Source organism: Arvicanthis niloticus, chromosome 20 (assembly GCF_011762505.2).
Source record: "Arvicanthis niloticus isolate mArvNil1 chromosome 20, mArvNil1.pat.X, whole genome shotgun sequence".
NCBI lineage: Eukaryota > Metazoa > Chordata > Mammalia > Rodentia > Muridae > Arvicanthis > Arvicanthis niloticus.
The window spans coordinates 50,927,156-50,949,135 of NC_047677.1; the positions used below are offsets into that span (position 1 = coordinate 50,927,156).

Consider the following 21,980-nt stretch of genomic DNA (forward strand, 5'->3'; position numbering starts at 1 on the left):
GACACTATTCAAAGCAGGTGGAGCAGGAACTGCAGCAGATTGAGCAGAAATTAATCCGAGACTGTATCCTCCAGCAGAGGGAAAAGTGGGTGTTACTGACTTGGGTTTTTGGGGTATATGATGCATGTAGCCCATGCAGGGATGACATCTCTCTTAGATTTCTGTCACTTTGGGGAGAACCTGGGGGCAGGTACTGCAGATCTGCAGAGCTCTGTGTTCAGTATGAAGCCCTTGACTTTTGTGGGTCAGATATCCAAGAGTGTTAAAGCATAGCATCTCTGCACAGTCAGATCACAGCCTGTGACGCTGTCCTGGAGGTGGGTGGCCCTCACCTGTTGTTGCAAATCTGAACTAATTGCCTTCTGCTCTTCCTTTTTTTGTTGTTGTTGTTAGTATTTTTTGTCCCCCTTGGACAAATGAAGATCTCTTACCCTCTTGGGTTGCTGGATACCAGGGTATTCGCTCACAGACTTGGGTGGCACACTTGCCCTCATTCCCTGTCAACCTGGAGTCATGCCCCCAATGCTTTCTGCTCTCCCCACAGCGCATGGAGCAGATGCTGGGAGCTTTTCAGAGTGACCTCAGCTCCATCAGCTCTGAGATCTGGACCCTGCAGGAGCAGTCAGGGGCCATGAACATCAGACTTCACAACCTAAGGCAGTTTGTGAAAACTTGGGGAACTCGTGGCTGGTGGTGCCATCTGCTCTGGTCATGTGAGTCACTGGTTTGAAGGGTCATAATGTCCAGAGCAGGTGGTTGGACTGGGTTACCTACACAGTTAACAACATATGTCTTCAGACTGGGGTTGTCAGGTATCATGTAGAAACCAGGTGTGCCTGCTCATGCCAGTAATCATATGCTTGGGAGAAGGGAGATAACAATCGAAATATAAATAAATAAAATGACCAATTTAAAAAAAAACCAACCTCCTAACTCTGCATTAGTTGCTATAAGATAGGACACAGGTTAGGAGTGATTCAAGGCCATGTGAAGAGGTGTGGCTCAGGAGATGAAAACTTCGTACATATTATCATGGAGGCATGAGACCACAGAGAAAGGCAGAAATGACACATAAAATTTGAGGGGCTGTTTTGGGCTCTTGAGTCTCCCCAACCTCTGTCTAACCACTCCCATCCTCCCTCGATCCTCAGAGCAATTCTGGACGCTCCAGTGACAGAGCCCAGGTTCCTGGAGCAGCTCCAGGAGCTGGATGCCAAGGCAGCTGTGGTCAGAGAGCAGGAGGCGAGAGGCACCACTGCCTGTGCAGATGTCAGAGGCGTGCTCGACCGGCTCCGGGTCAAGGTGGGGAGTGGACTGCTTAGAGTCAGCTTCTCATGGCTTCACACTGCTTCCCACTGTGTAGTGCATCGCTGGCCCCCCAGACCCTCGGAAAATCTAAAGAGGTTCGAGATGTGGCTCATTGGTAGAGCGCTTGCTTAGCTTGCAGGAAGCCCCAGGTTCTGTCCCCAGTGCTGCCTATGTTGACATGACGGCACAAGTCTGTTGTCAGGAGGCAGAAGAAGAAATGGAGTTTGGGGTCAGCCTCAAGATACATGAGACACTGCCTCAAAAACAAGCAGTGCTCACTTTGGTAGCCTAGATACTAAAATTAGAACAATACAGAGAAGATTAGCATGGCCCCTGTGTAAGTAAGGGATGACACGCAAATTATAAAGCCTTCTGTACTTATAAAAAGAAACAACCCGGAAAAATAAGGCCAGGCGTGGTGGTGCATGATTACACCCCAGCACTCAGGAGGCAGAGGCAGGCAGACCTCTGTGAGTCCCAGACCAGCAAGGGCTGCACAGAGAGACCATGTTTCCATAATCAGAACATAACTGAAGTATTCTTTTCCTTTCCTTTATCTTCACCCTGTTCCTGCCGTACAGTAAAAGCCACCCTATCACAGCCTGTCTGTCTGTTTCCCATGTCTAGGCAGTGACAAAGATTTGTGAGTTCATTCTTCAGAAGATTTACTCCTTCAGAAAGCTGATGACCAGCTATCAGATTCCCAGACGGCCCTGCAGAAGTACAGGTGTCCACCCCAGGATGAGCACAGGGTGGCCTGTGAGCTTCTCAACAGTCCAGCCTGGGCATCCAGGGTGTCTGATTTGCCCTGGTCCTTCCAGGTTTTTCTATCAGTTCCTGCTGGGCAATGAGTGTGCTACAGCCAAGGAGATCAGGGATGAGTATGTAGAGACACTGAGCAAGATCTACCTGTCATACTACCGCTCTTACATGGGACAGCTCATGAAAGTGCAGGTGAGCCAGGCTGGAGATGAAGGGAGAATAGGAAGAGGAGAAGGAGGAGGGGGGCGGAGCTCCACACCTGCTGGTGGTGGAGAGTGATGGTTCAGCTCTGTGTTATTTTCTCTAGTACGAGGAAGTTGCTGAGAAAGACGATCTAATGGGTGTAGAAGACACAGCAAAGAAGGATATCCTGCAGACGGAGCCTCACACGCCGGGCTCATGGCGGGGACGTCCAGCCTGCAGGGCTGTGTTTCTTTTTCTTTTCTTTTAAAGTACACTGTATTTGTCTTCAGACACAAGAGAAGAAGGCATCAGATCTCATTACAGATGGTTGTGAGCCACCATGTGGTTGCTGGGAATTGAACTCAGGACCTCTGGAAGAGCAGTCAGTGCTCTTAACCACTGAGCCATCTCTCCAGCCCAGGGCTGTGTTTTTACCCATTCTGTGGTTCTCGACCTGTGAGGACGGGAAAGCGAGAGCTTCCTCTCCAAGAAGCACACGCCATTCTGACGGTTTTCACATTTATTTCAGAGGGTTTACAAAACCTTGACGGCCATTATGGGTGTCAGGAGAAGCAAAGCTCTGGTTCTGGAAAGGGCTCTCCGGGTCATATTTAGCTTCCTGGGATCCTCAGGCCATGGCTTGTTGGGCCTAGTGCTGTCAGTCTCATTGTTTTCCCTGACTCCGATGCTGTTCACGATTCTTCTCGAAGCCGTCCCTCCACAGCAGGAACATCATCTTTACCCTGGGCACCCATGGTGTTGTCATCTTACCAGCTGAGCTCGAGGCCCCCATCCTGGTGCCCCATACTGCCCAGCGTGGAGAGCAGAGGCTACCCCTCCATGGCCAGGGATTAGTTCCCTAAGTGTTAGTTTGGGGGTCCCTGGCCTGCTGTGATGCAGGAGGTTAGGAGCCATGGACTTAGAGGCTTGCAGGGGCTGGGGGAGTGGCTGTCGGGAGGCAACAGCTGAAGTGGATGTGGGGGCGGCAGCAGCCAGTGGGCAGGGCTTCTCTTGTGACCTGTGACCCCTCTTCAGTGCCTGTTCAAGGTGCACCTTTCTGCCTGGAGATTGGGTGTGTGGTCTTGTGAGCTCTCATTACTAAGCTGTGCTGACTCTCCATATCCACGGGGTCAGTGCGAGAACCACCCGTGTCTCTCTGTCTCGGTAGTTTCCCGTTTGAAGCTCTCTTCTGCAGCCAGCAGTATGCCCTCCTCAACAACTATTGCTGTGAATATCTTTTCATCTGTGAATTTTTTGTCGTGTCTGGCCCGGCTGCACATGACCTGTTCAGCTGTCATGAGCCGCACACTCTCCATGACGCTGGTGAGCTTCTGACTTCTGTGCTTTTCCACAGGTAGACAGCAACTCCTGGAGAATGAGTGTTCTCCAAGCCCTGGCGCTGGAGCTCCCATCCCAAGTCAGCCCTGGCTTCTGCTGTGGGAACTTACAGAAGTGTGGTTAGTGAGCGAGTCAGGCCGCTCAGGTGCATGTGGACAGGAAAGGAGCTGGTCTCCCTGGCCAGTGCCTTGTCCCCAAAGAAATGTACATCTGTTTGCCTACAGCCACTGGAACAACAAGCAAACATTCAGTTGTCTGGCACAGAAACACCTGGAGTCCTACCTGGCCGACTGCTACGATGCCATTGCTGTTTTTCTCTGTATCCACATTGTTTTCTGGTTCTGCAACATTGCAGCAAAGAGGGACGTCCCTGCCCTGGACAGGTCACTGAGCTCTGGTCCTTGTGCCTGGAGGCTGTCAGCTTTTTATCTTATGCAAACAACTCTGTCCTGACTCTGGTCTCTTCCTCACCTGCTGTCCTTCACCCTTATTCTCATTCCTGTATCCCAGGGGCAGCACTGGTGTCGGGCACACCTACTCACCTGAAGGGTGCTGTGCTCCCCTGAGCAGCCAGCACCCCTAGCCAGCTGACCTTTGATTCTGATTGAGCCTGCAGGTACTGGGAGCAGGTGCTTGCCTTGCTGTGGCCTCGGTTTGAGCTGATCCTGGAGATGAATGTCCAGAGTGTCCGCAGCACTGACCCCCAGCACCTTGGGGGACTGGACACTCGGCCCCACTATGTAAGGGTAGGTGAGGGTGACAAGAGGCTCTTATGGTCACACTAAGTGTTGGGTTGGGTACTGCTGAAGGAGTCAACTTAGGCAGACAACTCCTGTTCTGACTGGGGACAGAAGTTGCAGAGGCAGCTGGGGGTTGTATCTGCCAGGCAGGCAGGTGTGAGCCTTCCCTTCTTGCTCCAAGATCACATGTCACTCTGCTGAGTTCTTCTCCAAGCTCCTCAGCATCAACCAGACCATCCCCAATGAACAGATGCTGTAGCTACTGGGACAGCTACAGGTGAGGCTGGGCAGGACAGACTTGCCAGCAGGGGGAGGTGCCCTGTCACCTAGCTTTAACCTGCTGCTTTTGTTTGGCTTTTGCAGGTGGAGGTGGAGAATTTTGTCCTCTGAGTGGCTGCAGAGTTCTCTTCCAGGAAGGAGCAGCTTGTGTTTCTGATCAACAACTATGACATGATGCTGGGTGTGCTGATGGTAACGCTGCTCCTCCCACGGGGAGTCCCTACAGCTTGTTAGCTCAGCAGGAGCTCAGTGCTTCACCCCTGGATCCTGGCAGTGTCTGCAGTGTGGAATGAAGGGGGAGTGCTGGTGACAGTTAAGGGGTACCCAAGCTCCTGACTCTTGTCTTGTCTTGTCTTCCTCAGGAGTGGGCTGCAGATGACAGCAAAGAGGTGGAGAGTTTCCAGTAGCTGGTCAATGCTCGGACACAGGTAGGGCCTGGGTGTGGTAGAAAGACCGTGAGGCTGTTGGACTGACCTCTGTACAAGTTTGCAGTCTCCAGAGCAGTGGTTCTCAACCTTCCTAATACTGTGACCCTTCAATACAGTTCCTCGTGGTGATACCAACCATTAGTTATTTTCATTGTTACTTTATAACTATAATTTTGCTCCTGTTAAGAATAGTAATATAATGACAAGCAGAGGCAGGTGGTTTCTGAGTTCGAGACCAGCCTGGTCTAGAGAGCGAGTTCTAGGACAGCCAGGGCGACACAGAGAAACCCTGTCTTGAAAAAAAAGGAATACTAATATAAATATCTGTGTTTTCTGATGGTCTTAAGCAACCCTGAGAAAGGGTTCTTTGACCCCCAAAGGGGTCATGACCCAGGTTCTAGAGTGAAGGAACATCCTTGACCAAATTGTTTGGGTTTTGAGACAGGGTTTCTCTGTGTAGCTCTGCCTATCCTTGAACTCACTCTGTAGGCCAGGCTAGTCTCAAGCTAGAGATCTACCTGCCTCTGCCTCCCAAGTGTTGGGACCAACGGTATATGTCATCATAGCTTGATAACCTTGACCAAGTCTTCAGCCTAGCTTTTGTTTAAGACTTGGTCAAAAGCTAGGCTGGTTTGTAGACCTGTAATCCTGGCTAATTGGGAGCCTGAGGCACTGGATGGAAAGCCTGCTTCAGTTACAGGATATGTTCAAGGGCAGCCTGAACCACGTCTTAAAAGTAAAGTATCCACTGGGATGCAGCTCAGTTGCAAGAAGCTGTTCCCAGGTCCCATCTACAACGTGAGGGGAAATTTCAGGTGAAAGATGTTGTCAAGGAATATAAAGTAATTTGAGGCTGTTTCCTTTACCCCATTCACTTCCCAGGGCCTTGGCTGTACCAGGCTGGGGCCCTAAGCTCACTCTGACCCGGCCCTGGGGAATCCATGCTCCTTTCTCACTTGTTACAACTTTCCCACCTACTCCACCACCCCCTTCTAGGTGTCAGTCCTGGGGATCACAGTCTTTAGTCCTGGGTGTTCTGGAACTTGCTATGTGGTCAAAGAATGCAGAGATTTGCCCTCCTGAGGGCTGGGATTAAAGGTATTACCAAAGAACCCCGGGAGCCTTTTTTTTAGATAGGTCACATCAAATTCAGCTGATGTGTAGTTAAGACACGGTCTACAGGTAGGAAGCTCTGGGATAAATCCCGGGCAACAGCAACCACGAAAGAAAAAGAAACTAAAGCTCTGGAGGCGGGGGTGGGGGGTGGGGGTGGGGCTGTGCAGGGGTTACCTGGTTCCTTAGTGTGGATGTTCTTCATTGTGACCCAGACAGCTTTGGGGGCTGGAGAAGTCGACTCTAAGAAGTCCAGTTAGTTCCTGGACTCTGCAGTCTACAGTCTGGAGGGACATTTGACATAACCTAGTCTGTCCCCAGGACCCTTGGGAGCTGCAATGCTGTTAACGGCCACCAGGGGGCAGCAGGACACAGGAGTAGGAGCCGGTCCAGTTCCTGATCACCTAAGCAGCTGTGAGCTTTGAATGCTCAGGAAGGCAGGGAGTTGTCATCCCCTCTGCCCTCTTCATACTGAAGCAGTCAGGGATTTTCTCCTCAGCCCCAAACCTTCTGTTTTGCGGTTTTCACGGGTCCTTAAGATCTTTGGTCTGAAACACAACTTCCGAGTGAGATTACACCTTGGGCTCCTCTCTCAGATTGTTACTCAACACCACACACAGACACACACACACACACACACACACACACACACACACACACACCACGTGTGATCCCGACCGACACTTGGCATGCTGACGTGAGGCAGGAGGATCAAGAATTCAAGGTCGGGACTGGAGAGATGAATCAGGTTGAGAGCATTAACTGCTCTTCCATAGGTCCTGAGTTGAATTCTCAGAAATAATGCAGTGGCTCACAGCCATCTATAGTGATACATGGCGCCCTCTTCTGGCAGGAAGGCATATATGCAGACAGAACATTACCTAATAAAATCTGAAAAAAAAAAAAAAAGAATTGAAGGTCAACCTGAACTACAAGAAGACATAACAACACAAACAGCATAAATGAACGAACACACACACAGGCTTCATAGACCAGCAGAATCATGGACCACTCTGTAGGGGGAGTTGTGTTGATTTCTCCCTTCCCTTGCTGAATCCCTAAGACCAGTGTGTACATCTAGTGCAGGGGACCCTAGAGTCCTGCAGTAGGGTTTGGAGGTCTTCCTACGTGCTGTAATGACCCCAAATATTGTTCAGGGATCTCTTTACAGAAATCATATTTCTCTCCATTTCTTTTTTGTTCTTTAAGAAATATTTTTATGTTTATGAGTGTTTTGCCTCCATGCATGTCTGTGCACCACATGCATGTAGTGCCCCAGGTGGCCAGAAGATGGCGCCCTATCCCCTCTAAGATTGCAGTTACAAGTGGGTGAGAGCTGGGAACTGAACCCAGGTCCTCTGGAACAGCAGTAGCATTCTTCACCTCTGAACAATCTCTCCAGCTCCATAATTTTACTCGGAAGTGACACCATCTTTATTTTTATGACTTGGCTCTCAGTGATTCTTTTCTCTGCAGCCAGAGGACCTCACTCAGGCCTGATCCACCTAACTACCCTGCAGAGGTTTGAATAGAAGAAACCTTGGGTTCCTCAGGGTCACAGAGTCCAAGAGAAGGAGCTTCCCAATCTGTCCTCACAGTCCTCAGTCTACCCAAATCTCTGATGTCCTCCAGCACCAATGCAGCATTGGTAACATAACCCACACATGGAACATTCCAGATGTCCTGTGTAGGCTTATATTGTCCAAAACCTACTTTAATAAGATTATTTAAAAGTTTTAACCTCTCTTTTAGCTCACCACCCACCAGAGGTAGTAGAAAGGAAAGGTTAACAGGGCAAAGGAGGGTGTGGACCTGTTTAGAAATAGTTCTTTGGGGTGAGTCCAGTCTGTGTTGTCAGGATATCAGCAGTTGAGTTCACAGGAGTCAGCAATGGCAGTTCAATCCAGAAGAAACTCTGAGGTTCTACCAATTGGCCTGAGTCTGCAGAAGCAGGAAGAAGCTGCTGGAACACCACCAGAAGTTCTTTGGTTCGTTTCTCTCTACAAAGTCATGACAAATGATCAGCAAATAAGGCAAGGCTAACCAATGCCACAGCATCGTCAGTGAAGACCAGCATAAGCAAAGCCCAGCAAAGTCCAACAAAGACCAGCAAAGATCAGTAATGAATGGCAAGTCGAACCAATGCCACACAGCATCGTCTGCGGTCTGTTGGGTTATATTTATACTCTTTCCAAACTTCATGTGTTCTCCAAAAGAACATCTCTCAAGGTCTATCAAAACATCACATGTCCCTTGTCCAGGCAGCTTCCAGAAAAACACCACGTGTCTGCTTCAGCAAAAATATCCTCTCATAAGACAGTTTTCAGAAAAACATCACAAGACACAATTGAGTCTCCAAGGAAACCAGAAATTTCCAGTTCAGGTCTGGTTCTCCTAGATCATCCGGCTACATTGCCAAAGTGCTTCTTGTATGCCACCCATGTCTGTTTTTAACATAGAGTCTGTAATTCCATCTGTCATCTGTATCCCTAATCTTTATTTAGTATGATCCTTTGAAATAACAGAAAGCCCTTTTCTCCTGACTGGTTTTCAAACATTGGGAATATGACACACTGACTAGAGTTCTTGTATACCACATGCCACAGGTTTGATTTCTCAACACCTCCAAAAACAGGGTGGTGGCACCCAGTCTGGGATGGTGAGGTGACTCAGGTAGAGGTGCTTGCCACCAAGTCTGACCACCCAGAACCTACATGGAAGGAGAGAACTGCCCCCCAAGGTTGCCTCTGTGTTTTTCTTCAAGGAGTTGTTGCTCCCAGATGGGCACAAGCTCCCTTCTTGATGCTTGAAGGAGAAGGGAGTCTGGAGGAAGAGGGCAAGGAGGGGGAGGAGGCAGCAGGCAGGGAGTAGAGGGAGAGAAGGTAGAAGGGTATTTACATCTTGCATGAACTTGCGGCAGACTGGGCTCAAGGTAGCACTGAACATCATGACCTGCTTCTCATGGGGGGTCATGCGAAAAATTTCCTGGACATCCCGACGCATGTCTGCAAGAAAAAAAATTCACAGAAGACAATGAGTCAGTGACTTAAGGCTGGTGAGGCCAATGAAACTCTGAGGGAAGCCACTGCAGAGATGTGGCGTTTCCATGATCTCAGGAACAAGCCAGGCTTCCTGGGACATGTCTGTAACCCCAGCACTTAGGAGTTCCTGGCTGGAGGACCAGGAGCTCTGTATACTAGTAACAACATGGAGTTAGGAATGCACTTAGAAAAAGACTTGGGGTCAAGTTCCACTCCTGCGTTCAGACAAGAAATTGACTGAACCTAAATTTCAAATTTACAAAGTGGGGACAAAGCTCACTAGAGGCTCAGGGAACCTTAAATATGGAGTATGATGCTGGACAGAGGCCCAGCAGTGAAGGGCGCCTGCTGCTCTTACAGAAGACCCACATTAGGTTCCAGCTCCCACAACTGCCTGTAACTTAGCTGCAGGGGTTCAATGCCTCTGTCCTCCTCTATGGGCACAGGCATGCATGCACACATACACATTTAAAAACAATAAACTCACATCTGTAATCCCAGAACTCAGGAGATAAAGGCAGGCAGATCTCTGAGTTTGAGGTCAGCCTGGTCTCTAACATAACAAGTTCCAGGCTAACCAGTGCTATGAGGTAAGACCTATACATACACGCTGTCTCCAATAAAACATGCACACACCTCTGAAGGCCCTTTCCTGAGCTGCTCTCCCTACCCTGTCTAAGAAGCACTTACTCTCTACACCAGTCCACTGTGCCTTCCGCCTTCACCTCTAGCCTCATACACACTGTTTGTGACAGATATGGCCTAATGCCACCATCAATGTGCCATCTTGGACAGCCAAAGGCCATTTGGAAAGACTTCTCTCTACAGCTACACTCTTTTCTACCCTCCCAACTCAACAAAGTCGATTCTTTCCCCTCTGCCAACTCTTTTTTAAAGGTAAGGGCTCACTATGTAACCCTTGAGATTAAAGTCATGTGAAGCCTTTTTTTTCTTAAATATTTTTTCACAAGTTTCTCTGTGTAGTCCCAGATGTCCTTAAACTTACCCTATAAATCAGATGGGCCTCCAACTTATAGAGGCTCACTGGCCTTAGACTCTTGAAGTGCTTGGATTAAAGGCTTGTGCCAAAACTAGCACCTGGAGCTCAGTTATGTTTTTTACTTATATTATGTATGTAGGTGCTTTAGCTTGCATGGACATCTCAGTAACATGTGCGTGCCCAGTGCTCAGAGAAGCCAGAGGAGGGTTTCGGGCACCCCTGGAAACTGGAGCTATATGTAGTTGGTTATATGCTGCCGTATGGATGCTGGGAATGAAACCCAGGTTCTCTGCAAGAGCAGCCAGTGCTCTTAACTAAGGAGCCATTTCTCTAGCACTCCCCAATGAAACTCTTAATGAAAATTGTCTTTTAACCCCACTTGGCACACTACAACACCAGAACACATGCTCTCCTGTGAACATTTACCAGATGCATTCCAGAGTTTAACTCCAGAAACCTGCACGTGTGAATCCTGATCACGCATGCTATACTGGGATACAAGGGCAGGCACCTGCTGCTCTAGTGTAACACCCAGTAAGTACGTGGTCCATCCCTAAGGGGGGGGGCAGTGGTGATGACTTGTGGTGTCAGCACATTTCATTCCCTGCTACAGAAAGGAGAGCACAAGGCTGAGCACACAGCCTGGCTGCACAGCACAGCACCAGGGGAAGAGAAGGAAGCCCAGAGCCATCAGTCATGGGTGATAGATAAGAGTCGTCCTTGCACATGAGTTCGAGGTGCCACCAAACAAACAAAACCACAGGAAAGCTCTCCTAACTGAACTGTCAGTTAGACAGTCTAGCTGGCCTGGAGCCTTTGCTTCCTGAGTGCCTGAGATAAAAGTCACACTGTGTGAAAATCACTAGGTGAGTGTGTGAGCTGACACAAGGTGAGTGTGAGCTGTGACACTAGGTGAGTGTGTGAACTGTGACATTAGATGAATGATGAACTGTGACACTAGGTAAGGGTATGAGCTGACACTAGAAAAGTGTGAACTGTGACACTCACTCAGGCCTGAGCCACCTAACTACCCTGCAGAGAAGGTTTGAATAGGAGAAACTCTGGGTTTCTCAGATCACAGAGTCCAAGAGAAGGAGCTTCCCAACCTGTCCCCACAGTGCTCAGTCTACCCAAGCGTCTGATGTCCTCCAGCACCAATGCAGCATTGGTAACATAACCCACACATGGAAAGTTCCAGATGTCCTGTATAGTCTTATATTTTCCAAAACCTACTCTAATAGGGTTACATAAATATTTTAACCTCTCTTCTAGCTCACCACCCCCCAGAGGTAGTAGAAAGGAAAGGTTAACAGGGCAAAGAAAGATGTGGACATGTTTAGAAATAGTTCTTTGGGGTGAGTCCAGTCTGTGTTGTCAGAATATCAGCAGTTGAGTTCACAGGAGTCAGCAATGGCAGTTCAGTCCAGAAGAGACTCTGAGGTTCTACCAATTGGCCTCAGTCTGCAGAAGTAGGAAGAAGCTGCTGGAACACCACCAGTTCTTTGGTTTGTTTCTGTCTACAAAGTCATGACAAATGATCAGCAAAGAAGGCAAGGTGAACCAATGCCAACATGCTATGTTGGGTTATATTTATACCCTTTCCAAACATCATGTGTTCTCCCAAGAGGACATCTCTCAAGCTCTATCAGAACATCACATGCCCCTTTTCCAGGCAGCTTCCAGAAAAACACCACATGTCTGCTTCAGCAGAAAACTTCCTCCCATAAGACAGTTTCCAGAAAATCGTCACATGACACAACTGAGTCTCCAAAGAAACCAGAAGCTTCCTCTTCAGGCCTGGTTCTCCTAGATTTATGTCCTCAGATCAGGGGCTGTGTTGCCAATGTGCTTCTTGTACACCACCCTTGTCTGTTTTTAACAGACAGTCTCTAATTCCATCTTTACCACAAAGCTTCAGTATAGTCCTTTTAACAGGAAGCCCTTGTCTGCTGACTGGTTTTCAAATATTGGGAATGTGACTCAGTGACTAGAGTGCCCACCTTGTATGCCACAGGCCCTGGGTTCGATTTCTCAGCACCTCCAAATACAGGGTGGTGGCACCAAGGCTGGGATGGTGAGATGACTCAGGCAGAGGTGTTTGCCACCAAGTCTGACCACCTGAGTTCAGTCCCCCAGAACCCACATGGAAAGAGAGAACTGGCACCTCAAGGTTGTCTTCTGACTCTCTTTCCCCCAACACACACTCCACAGCTGGGGAGTGCCCTCATTCCCATACCCATAAAGCAATAGTATAAAACAGTTTAAAATTCCTGTGATTATCCTTGCATGGGTTGCCCTTCAATCCTCCTGGCAGCTTCTCATCACAATGTGGGTTTTGGACACAGGAAATCTCACTCACTGGAAAGTCTGGAGGCAAACTGAACACAACTTATACATACGTGTCCTTAGACATACGTGTTTCCATGTCCTTCCACAGGAAACCATCATGATTCCTTTTTTCATTTTTACTGTTTAATTTAATAATTATGTGTAGGGATGTGCATGTCATGATTCCCACGTGAACCTCAGAGGATAACTTACAGGAGTCAGGTCTCTCCATTCACCATGTGGCTTCCATGGATCAACCCCAGGAAGCCAAGCTTGGTGGCAAGAACCTTTACACTCTGAGCCATCTCGATGGCCTCTTGGAGACCACTGGGTTTGAATGATTTCTTTGGAAAGTTTCTTATTCCTGGACTTGGCACATACAAGAGGTGCCCACCATGACATTAGAAAAGGTGTTTCCTGACAAAAAGGTACCAGCATTGCCTTGGGTGACTCTGGAGAACCAGGCCTTCTTGCCTAGGTCCCACCTGTGTCAGTGTCAGCCGGCTGCCACCTGTGAGAGGCCAAACCTTTGAAATTCAGACTCCATTTTAGAGAACTTGAACTCAGGCAAACTAAGAAGCCTGTACCTATCATTAGTTTCCAAGTTACCTCCCAACAAAACCCAAGCCTAACTTTAGTCTCTAGGCTTACCCTCAACAAGACCAGCGTCTACAGGTTATTACACCAAGACCTGTGTCTCCAAGTTTATCCCCCCAACAAACCTGCTCCCCCAGGTTACAAGCCCATCTCCTGTCTAATGACCATCAATGCAGAGGAGAGCAGAAATTAAGTTTATGGTATGACTCCCAGCGCCAGCCAATAATGTTTAAGTTATAGTAACTTCCCAATTAGATGCTTGCACACTCACCCTTCACTTGCTGCTTAGCATAAAGCCTTGCCCTGATAGATATTCCGGGCTTCTCATCACCAAAACCATCCTGCATGACTTGGTGTGCTGGCCTGAGCTAGCTCAAATAAAAAGGCCCTACTGTGATTACATCGGATCTGCTTCTGTCTGGTTTTAGGGGATCGCTAACATTTCCTTGGCACTACACCTGGAAGATCCCATGTTTGCACTGAGAGCTTGGGTGTCACTGTCCGTGTTAGTTATCGTGGTCCTTTGAATAAGATGACCCCCATATTCTTGGTCATTTGAATACTTAGTTCCCAGTTGGTGCTGTTTGGGGAAGCTCAGGAGGTGTGGCCTTGCTGGAGGAAGTATGTAACTGGGAGGCATGGTTGGAGGTGTGAGCTCTCAGCTGTTCCTGCTGCCATGCCTGGTGTCTGCTGTCATGATGTTGATGGACTCTTAACTCTTTGGGATCTTAAACCCCAGATAAACCTATAAGTTTCCTTGGAAATGATGTTTTATCACAGGAACAGAAAAGTAACCAACACAGTTCTATTTTCCATCACTGTGGCTGAATATCTGACAAGACACAGCTTAGTGAGAAAGGGCTTATCCTGGGCTATTGTAGTCCCTAACGCTAAATCCTTCAAAGTGGTGGCAGGCCCTTCCTTCCTGCTCCTGCCTATGGGCCACCTCAGTAAAATGTCCCGCAGGAGCTGTCCAAAAAGGGGGCTCCTGTTAAAATGGGGGGCTCCACTACATCTCCTCAGCCTCCAGCTGTCACAGGAACTGTCCATGGTGGTGAAATCTTCTTTCCTGCGTCAGCCTGAAGCCATGGTGAAACACCTCAGGAGCTCTCCATAGTGGCAACACCTCTCCAGTCCCATCCCATCCCCAGCAGCCCCACAGAAATTGCACCTCAGCCTGCATCTGGGAAGGACGTCTCACTCTAACCCAAGGGCCCAATGCCAGGGAAAAGGGGTGAAAAAGCTAGCAACCCCTGAGTAGAAAACTCCCAGGCCAGTAACATGGTTCAGTCTGCCAAGGGTGTATGGGAGGAGCCAGACTTCTTCTATAAGCAACGGGACCTTTGAGAGAGTTCTCTCTCTCTCTCTCTCTCTCTCTCTCTCTCTCTCTCTCTCTCTCTCTCTTTCAGGTTGGAAGAGCCTCTATGGAAGTAACTCTGGGTAAGCGATGGGGATTTCCTCTTTGGGCTTGCAGGAACAACAGAGAAGCATCTGCCAGGACATAGATGAAACAGAAATCTAGGAAAGATCACTCTTGGGTTTGGAGGAGCTCAAGAGAAATGCAGACTAGCTCAGTAGAATGGCACAGATAGAAAGAGATTTCTAAAGAGCTGGCAGTTTAGTTGTAGAATCAGGCTTGTAATAGACATCTATATGGTTAAGAAAATAGTTTCCTCTCTGAGCTGGCAGTTTTTACATCTGCTTATGCTCCTGGTGTCTTTAGTGCTATAAATATTAGTTAATTTAAATGGTTACAGGCCTATGAGAAAGACTTTGGTCTCCTTCAATACAGAGCCATCCACAATGCAAAGCAACAACCGGCTTATGAACAGGACTTTAAGGCAGACTATGCTGAATACTGCATCCATCACGTCCAAGTCAGGGCTGCAAGCCACAGGTTCAGTGAGCTGAGAAAGAAGATGAAGCAACTTCATGGAGTTAACTACAGAACACAAGCTGCTAAAAAAATAAGATAGTCCAGTATAAAGGGTTCAGGGGGCGGTACCCAAGTTACAGGAGAAAGACTGATGTTCTTGAAGTGGAAACTTCTGGTTCCTTCAGAAAGTCAGTTACACCAAATGATGTTTTGCTGAAGTAGACACAGGTGAAAGGACACATAATGTTCAGAAGGAATAGAAATAAAACCCAGCAGACAGTAGAAGAGGCTGCATGGTATTGGTAAGCCTTACCATTGTTTATTGGTTATTGCATCTTGTGACTCCATAGAGAAATGTACCAAAACAAAACAACAACAACAACAACAACAACAACAAACCCAACTTCTGATGATGCTCTGCTGGATTCTTCCTGCTTCTGCAGACTTGGGCTGACTGGCAGAGTGAAGTGGAAGTTTCTGGATGTGTCAGCTGATACAGACTCCTGTAAAGTTTTGCTGAAGCAAGAATCCTGGAAGGCAAGACTCGAGTGAGGACACGTGATGTTTGAGGGAGTATAATGGGACACAATGGACTGTGATGGTGGGCTTGCATAGCTGGCTTTGCAATGCTATGCTGGTCTCATGTCTTCATCTTTACTTTGCTTCATGATAGAGTCATGGCAGAGAACTTCTCCTGGTGTCCCTGCTGCTCCTGGCCACCCTTGCTGACTCATGCTGATTTGGTGGAGACTTGGCTGACTTGGTGAGACTTTCTGCTGGGTTGTGCCCCAGCTGATGGTTCAAGTTTGCTATCCTGACAGTACAGACCTGGAGTGCCAGGATCCTATCAACTGGAGATTGAAATTTCCCCCAAGGAACTACTTCTAAAGAGCAAACAGCTGAGCCTCCTGGCTTCTTCTGGATTGAGCTGCCATTGCTTATTCTTGTGAACTGAACTGCTGATATTCTGACAACACAATCTGGATTTGCTCCAACGAACCATTTCTAAACAGGTCTGCTTCCCCCCTATCCTAATAACCTTTCTTTCCCACTACTTCTGGTGGGTGGTTGGCTAGAAGAGAGGTTAAGCATCTAAGAACCGTTATTAAAAATAGGTCTTGAAAAATATAAGCCAATTATCTCAGCTCAGGGCCTCAGGTATTCTGTCCTAATGGATAAACACAGCATAGTGGCACAGATTCTGGTCTGGAAGTTTCTCCATCTGCTATTTATTTCTTCAAAAAAAAAAAAAGCCCTCTAAGTACCCATCTCAATCCATGAAATAAACAAGCAATCAACTCTCAAGTCAAGATGTTAAAAAAGAGTTCACATTCAGATTCTTATTCTCAGTGTGGAAGTGAGGAGCTGCAGGTCAGGGCAGCATGGAGTTGACAGGAAGCAGATGTCCCCCAGTGTTTCGCTGAACCTGGAAGGTTGGCTGTGGAAGGGAACACAGGCAGAGCAGGGACAGGGTCCTGGTGTGCAGGGCAGGCTGGGCTCCACAGTTCTTCACATTGAGCCCAGAGGATCACAGGGAACATCAGACACTGTTGTCTAAAAAAAATCTGAGGGCTCTGGACATCACAGGAGAGACCTGAACACACTGCTGTCACTCAGCTCACTCCAGGCTGCTGTCTTCATGCTAGAGAATGAGAGTCATGAACCATCACTGTGAATTCAACATCCCAAAAACCCAGCACTCACAGGGGATTCTGGAAGTTTCTGAAACCCAATCATGTCCACATTGCCCCTCCCTGTAAGGCCCCAGAGTGTCACCTTTACAATCTGGGAGAGACATATCAGAACTCTGGGAGCTGTCCCTGCCTAGGGTAAAACAAAACAAATGTGTATGTATGTGTACGTGTATGTGTATGTATTCATATCAAGGTACAACTGAGGCCCCAAGAAGATTTCTCTGGAGGAGCTACTATGGATTCCCAGAGCTCTCAGGTTCACTCCAATGGCCTCAGGACATTCCTGCCTCCCCCCCAACCTGGAGCAGCAGCATAGTCTCCTCCTTTTCCACCTGTGAGAAGTAAAGCTGTGAGAGTTCAAGGAAGATCTTGACACTAGGAAGTTTCCAGAACTCACAGCAGACCCAGCTGGAGACAGCAGCAATGTGGGGTGTGGCTGTGTTTCCCATTAATGAGCAGAGCACACTTCTGAAGGAGTCTGAGAGAAAACTCAGACCCTGCCCTTCCCTACCTGTGTTTCTCCTCCTCTTCATCACAAAAGCCACCACAGCTCCAATGAAGGCCACAGCTCCAAGGACAACCAGAACAGCAATGATCACCATGTTAGAGTCAGTGGATGGAGGAGGCTCTGGGAAGGACAGGCACAGGAAATGAAGGTGAGGGTCACGACCCCAGCTCTCAGCCCTGACCAGCTCAGGGTCTGCAGAAGGCTCCAGCTTTTCCTGACCACAGACCTGCACCCACACCCTTCTTACCCCATCTCAGGGTGAGAGGCTCAGGCAGCCCCTCATGTTGCACATGGCAGGTGTAATTCTTCTCCTTCCCAAGAGGCACCACCACAGATGCCTATTTCTGGAAGTTTCCATCCCCTGTAGGCCTGGTCTCCACAAGCTCCATGTCCTGGGTCAGGTCCTCCCCATTCAACTGCCAGGTCAGAGTGATGTCAGCAGGGTAGAAGCCAATGGCCCAGCACCTCAAGGTGACATTACCTTCTTTTCTGTGGTGATGGGTTACATGTGCTTTTGGGAGGTCTGTGTGGAGGATCCCACAATTAAGAAGACAAACTGAAATCTACATAAGACTTGAATCAATGATGACACTTATTTACCTGTCTGTTTGAACATGTCAACTGTCATTGCACTAGTGACAAGCAGGTAGATTTGGTCCCCGAGCACACAAAAAAGCACATTTTTGGGGTACTCAGAAGCTAAGAGGGAATCCACATGAGCCAGTGGGTTAACATGGCCATCCTTATGTGATGTTCTACAGCATGAGACAGATAGTCAAAGAATGAAAGATGGAATGGAAAATATCTAATGTATATATGTGTTTGAGTTCATATCAAAACTAGAAATTAGAATCATATGCTCCTGAAAGGGAGCCAGCACTGAGACTCAACCACTGTAGTCATCTTGGTGACCAGCATTAACCGCCAGTTCAAGTGAACAGCCATCACAAAGTGTGTAACAGAAATGTGGTGAACCTCTGACACTCAGCCGGAAAAAATGACTCCCAGGCCCTGCCTCTGAGCTGACAAGGTACAGGTGTGTTACACAGGATCCCTGGAGTGTGCTGTGGACCCCAGTGCAGTACTCACTGGAACACAGAAGGCTCACAGGGTGTGTGGATCTTCCCTGTCACTCCAGCCCTGGATTGCAGAAGACCCTGTCTCTCAGAGAGTCCAATTCCTGATCCACTAGGGGGAGCCTGTAACTTGTTGGATAGAGGAAGAGCAGAAGGCTTTTGGATGTTTAGGTCTGACAGGAAACAGTTTAAATTCACAAGAATCTCTCCTTTAAGAAGAAACCTCATTTAACTTGTCTAATCATCCAGGTTAGCAGTCTCCCCTGGCACCTGTGGAGACTGATACAAATGATAATACAAGGGCATGGAGAAACAGGATCACTCCAGTGCAGACAAAAACTGACTAGAAGAAAAGTAATGCCTTCAAAAAAGGGAAAGGAATAAGAAAGTAAATAAGTAAAAGAAAAGAGAGAGAGAAAATAGAAAAAGAAATTCCACAGTTTATAGTCCTCCAGGGAACCCCATAAGGACTCATGTGACCATTCACTACTGTAGCAATAGATAGAATTGGGTTCTCAGAGGCATGCAAACTGCACAAACGGAGAGGGATCTGGGAGAATATATTTTTAGAAAGTTCTAGAAGAAGGGGAACCAGCCTAATACAGGATGTCCATGCCTCCTATCAGGTAAAGGAGACTTCCGGTCCTGAGCTGTAAGGGCTGACACACTCAGCATGACAGGAGTCAGTGTCCACAGACAGTGAATGTGAGCAGAGACCCTGGCCTGAGAGAGATCATGGCTGACAGCTGGGAGAAGCTGCTGCTGTTCTGTCAGGAAATTCTCTCCTTCCCTCCTGAGACAGACTGGGAACTGTCCAGGGAGAAGGCTGAGCCCTGGGAGAGTCAGTGCAGTCATTGTGATGAGGATCAGGACATCCAAGGATACTTTCTCCCCTCTGAGACAGGGGCATCACCCCAGCTGAGGGTTTCTTCTTCCCCAGGACTGAGCCCCAAGCCAGAGGTTAGAGGGAGGAGCTGCCGTGGGCCCTGCACCTGTGTGCAGCAGCGTTTCCTTCTCCTGCTCCAGGTATCTGCGGAGCCACTCCACGCATCTGCTTTCCAGCTAGACCCTGATTTTCTCTGCATCACCAGCCTGTTCCCACTGTATTGGGAGATCTGATCCACCATATCTGCCTTGGTCCACATTTTCAGGGCTTCTGTGTAGGGCTGAGGGGGAAGTGTTGAGGTGGGAGCCAGCTGTTGGGTTTCTGGGGAAGTGCTGAGGCCTGTGCTGGCTGCTGGATTTCTTCATTGCCCCTCTGCTAGTAACTCTGGAGGCCAATCTTGGTCTCACTAACAGTCTAAATCGTCTTCATTAGCTGGCTGGTACTGAGACCTCATAACCATCAGGTGAATGGTTCCTGGACTCTGTTTCATATACTGCAAATGTTTGTTAATTATGCATGGCCTGAAAGTGAACAGCAGTAAAATTATAATCAGGGGCCCCACAATTGCTGAGATAAGTGTGGTTAGCCAGGGGGAAGAGTCGAACAGTGCACGATACCAGGTTTTGGAATTTTCCCGTTGTTTTTTACGTTTTTTTTTTTTTTCCTAAATTCTCTCTAACTTTAGTGAGTGACTCTCTAATAACCCCAGAATGAATGATATAGAAACAGCATTCTTCATGCAGGGCGGCACATAATCCTCCCTGTTGTAGGAATACTAGGTCTAGCCCCTGTGTATTCTGCAGAACACTTCTGCCAGAGAATCTGCATTCCTTTCTATGTGAGAAATGGACTTCTTTAGGCGCTGGATGTCTTTGTCTATGTCTGCTTTTAAGCTATTGTAGTTCTTTTCTTGTAATGTCAGTGCAGCTATTCCAGTACTGGCCCCTGCAAGTCCTGCTCCCAGAGTCACTGCTAAGGTCAGAGAGACAGGTTCTCTTTTCTGCCTCATGAGGTCTCCCCCGACATGCCCCACTAAGCTCTTTAGCACCACTTCTTCTGAATAATAGGTTATACGGGGACCAGCTGGACTAGAATGCAAAATTCTTTTGTGATAGAGGAATTAAGGACTTCTTCATGCACACATGGAGTTAGCTGGGCCGAGCAAGACCACCATGCTTGTTTGGGGGAGAGGGAGATAAGCCATATGGAATGAACAGCAGGTAGGGTATTGTTCAGTTACAGAGATGCTGGTGTGATTTCCCCAGGCATGTGCCTTGTCCCAATCTGGTCTGCAGAGTCAAGGCTGGTTCTTCCTGGGACCATCTGTAGGCAGTGTCTTTTTCAGACTCATCATACTGGGATATTAATCCAATGCTTTCATAAAAAGAGGGTCATAACATAGCCAACAAGAAGTGGTTAGTTCTGGCTGAGAGACATTTAGAATTTGGAAGGTTTTTTAGCATCATTGACCAGAGGGGATCTGCTGGCTCTGTGTGGTTTAGAAAAGTTCTGGGACTGGAGATTCCTGGGGGGCTTGGATTGAGGAAGCAGTGCCTGCTGGTCTGAGGGGTAATGTGGGTGCTGGCTTTTTCAGGGTAGGGCTCTTTCATAAGTCTTTAAGGTTTGTCAAAATTTGATTTGGCCCTACAGCTATGGGCGAGGGGTTTGTACCTGACTTTATCAGAAGTCTGACTGTAAAAAGGAGCCCAGGACTGACTCTCCCAACAAAGTGGAGCCGGAGTCCCCAGGATCTCCCAGCTTCCCATCCTTTTGCTTGTTTTCCTTTGTCTGTAAATCTTAACAAAACTTTGGTGTCATCCCCTTGCCTGGTGACTGTGATTAGATCATCCCTGGACACTTTCCATGTCTTAATCCTGGTAACTGATGTTTCACACCCCCGGGAGGCACAGTAAAACTCTTCTGGCCCCCCTGCAGGTAACAGCCTTTCTCTCCCAGGACATGTATAAAATGTCCTCCACCAACATGGATGATACAAATGTCACAAAGTTTTTTGAGTATCAGGCCACAAATTATTAGCTAGCCAGCACACATGGAATATCAAGTCTGGGAACCAGGGAGTCTTGAGTGTGTGTGTGTGTGTGTGTGCGCGCGCGCGCGCGCCAGTTGAAATCGGTAACCAGTTTCAGGATTCTCAATTGTCCAAGTAGATCAAAGGACTGGTGTCGGTCTCTGGTCTCTGAATGGAGACTTGGGCTTGAATCAGCAATGGGCACAGTCAGTAGAAACAGCAAGCCTAGGACTGAGTGCTTGGCCATCCATAAGAGAGTGAGCCAATTTTGGCAGCGTGAAGACTGGAAGCTGCATTTGTTTATCTGTTCTCAGGCTGATACCATCATTCCCAGGATGGGGGGTTCACACTTAGGGATTTGCTATTGAAATATGGATTTATGGGCCTTTTGCAGCCTGATTCTTTTGGGAGAGTCATGTGGCAGGAAGGAATGGGGTTGAGGGCTCCTGTGTGTACAGGGCTGAAGGGGAAGTACTGAGGCTGGTGCTAACCACTAGGTTTCTAGGGAAGTGTTGAGGCCAGTGCCAGGTGCTTGGCTTCTTCAAAGCCACTTCCAGGAATACAGTGACAACAAAAGGAGTTGGGGATGCAGTGAAGAGATGTTTTTTCTTAAAGCAGAGTCTCTGGCTTACAAGCCCCACAGGGACCTCACAGAGATCAGGCTCTGTTCACCTGGAGAGAGTGGCTCACACTGCCAGGCCTGAGCGACTCTCATCTGTAAAGAGGAGGCTTTGCCTCTTCCCTCAGGATCCTGTCTCCTTAACCTTGGACTGAGACTCAGACTCCTCCTGTTT

At 48.2% G+C, this 21,980-nt stretch overlaps 2 non-coding genes and 2 pseudogenes across 3 annotated transcripts; 2 read left to right on the forward strand and 2 right to left on the reverse strand.

Moving 5' to 3' along the window:
* The first annotated feature begins 267 nt into the window (after positions 1 to 267).
* LOC117724279 (vacuolar protein sorting-associated protein 52 homolog) lies at positions 268 to 12,179 on the forward strand (annotated as a pseudogene).
* Positions 1,580 to 1,691, forward strand: LOC117724989 (U6 spliceosomal RNA). The gene has a single exon (XR_004608861.1). It is a non-coding gene; the product is annotated as a U6 spliceosomal RNA (small nuclear RNA).
* On the reverse strand, positions 10,878 to 10,961 carry LOC117725004 (small nucleolar RNA SNORD83). The gene has a single exon (XR_004608872.1). It is a non-coding gene; the product is annotated as a small nucleolar RNA SNORD83 (small nucleolar RNA).
* A 4,451-nt stretch (positions 12,180 to 16,630) lies between the features above and the next one.
* LOC117724280 (H-2 class I histocompatibility antigen, alpha chain-like) lies at positions 16,631 to 21,901 on the reverse strand (annotated as a pseudogene). The gene is made up of 7 exons (XR_013105379.1): positions 21,839 to 21,901; positions 19,264 to 19,437; positions 17,443 to 17,718; positions 17,199 to 17,315; positions 16,987 to 17,019; positions 16,770 to 16,817; positions 16,631 to 16,662 (listed from the first exon to the last, which is right to left on the reverse strand). The product of XR_013105379.1 is annotated as an H-2 class I histocompatibility antigen, alpha chain-like (transcript).
* Between the last annotated feature and the right edge of the window lie 79 nt (positions 21,902 to 21,980).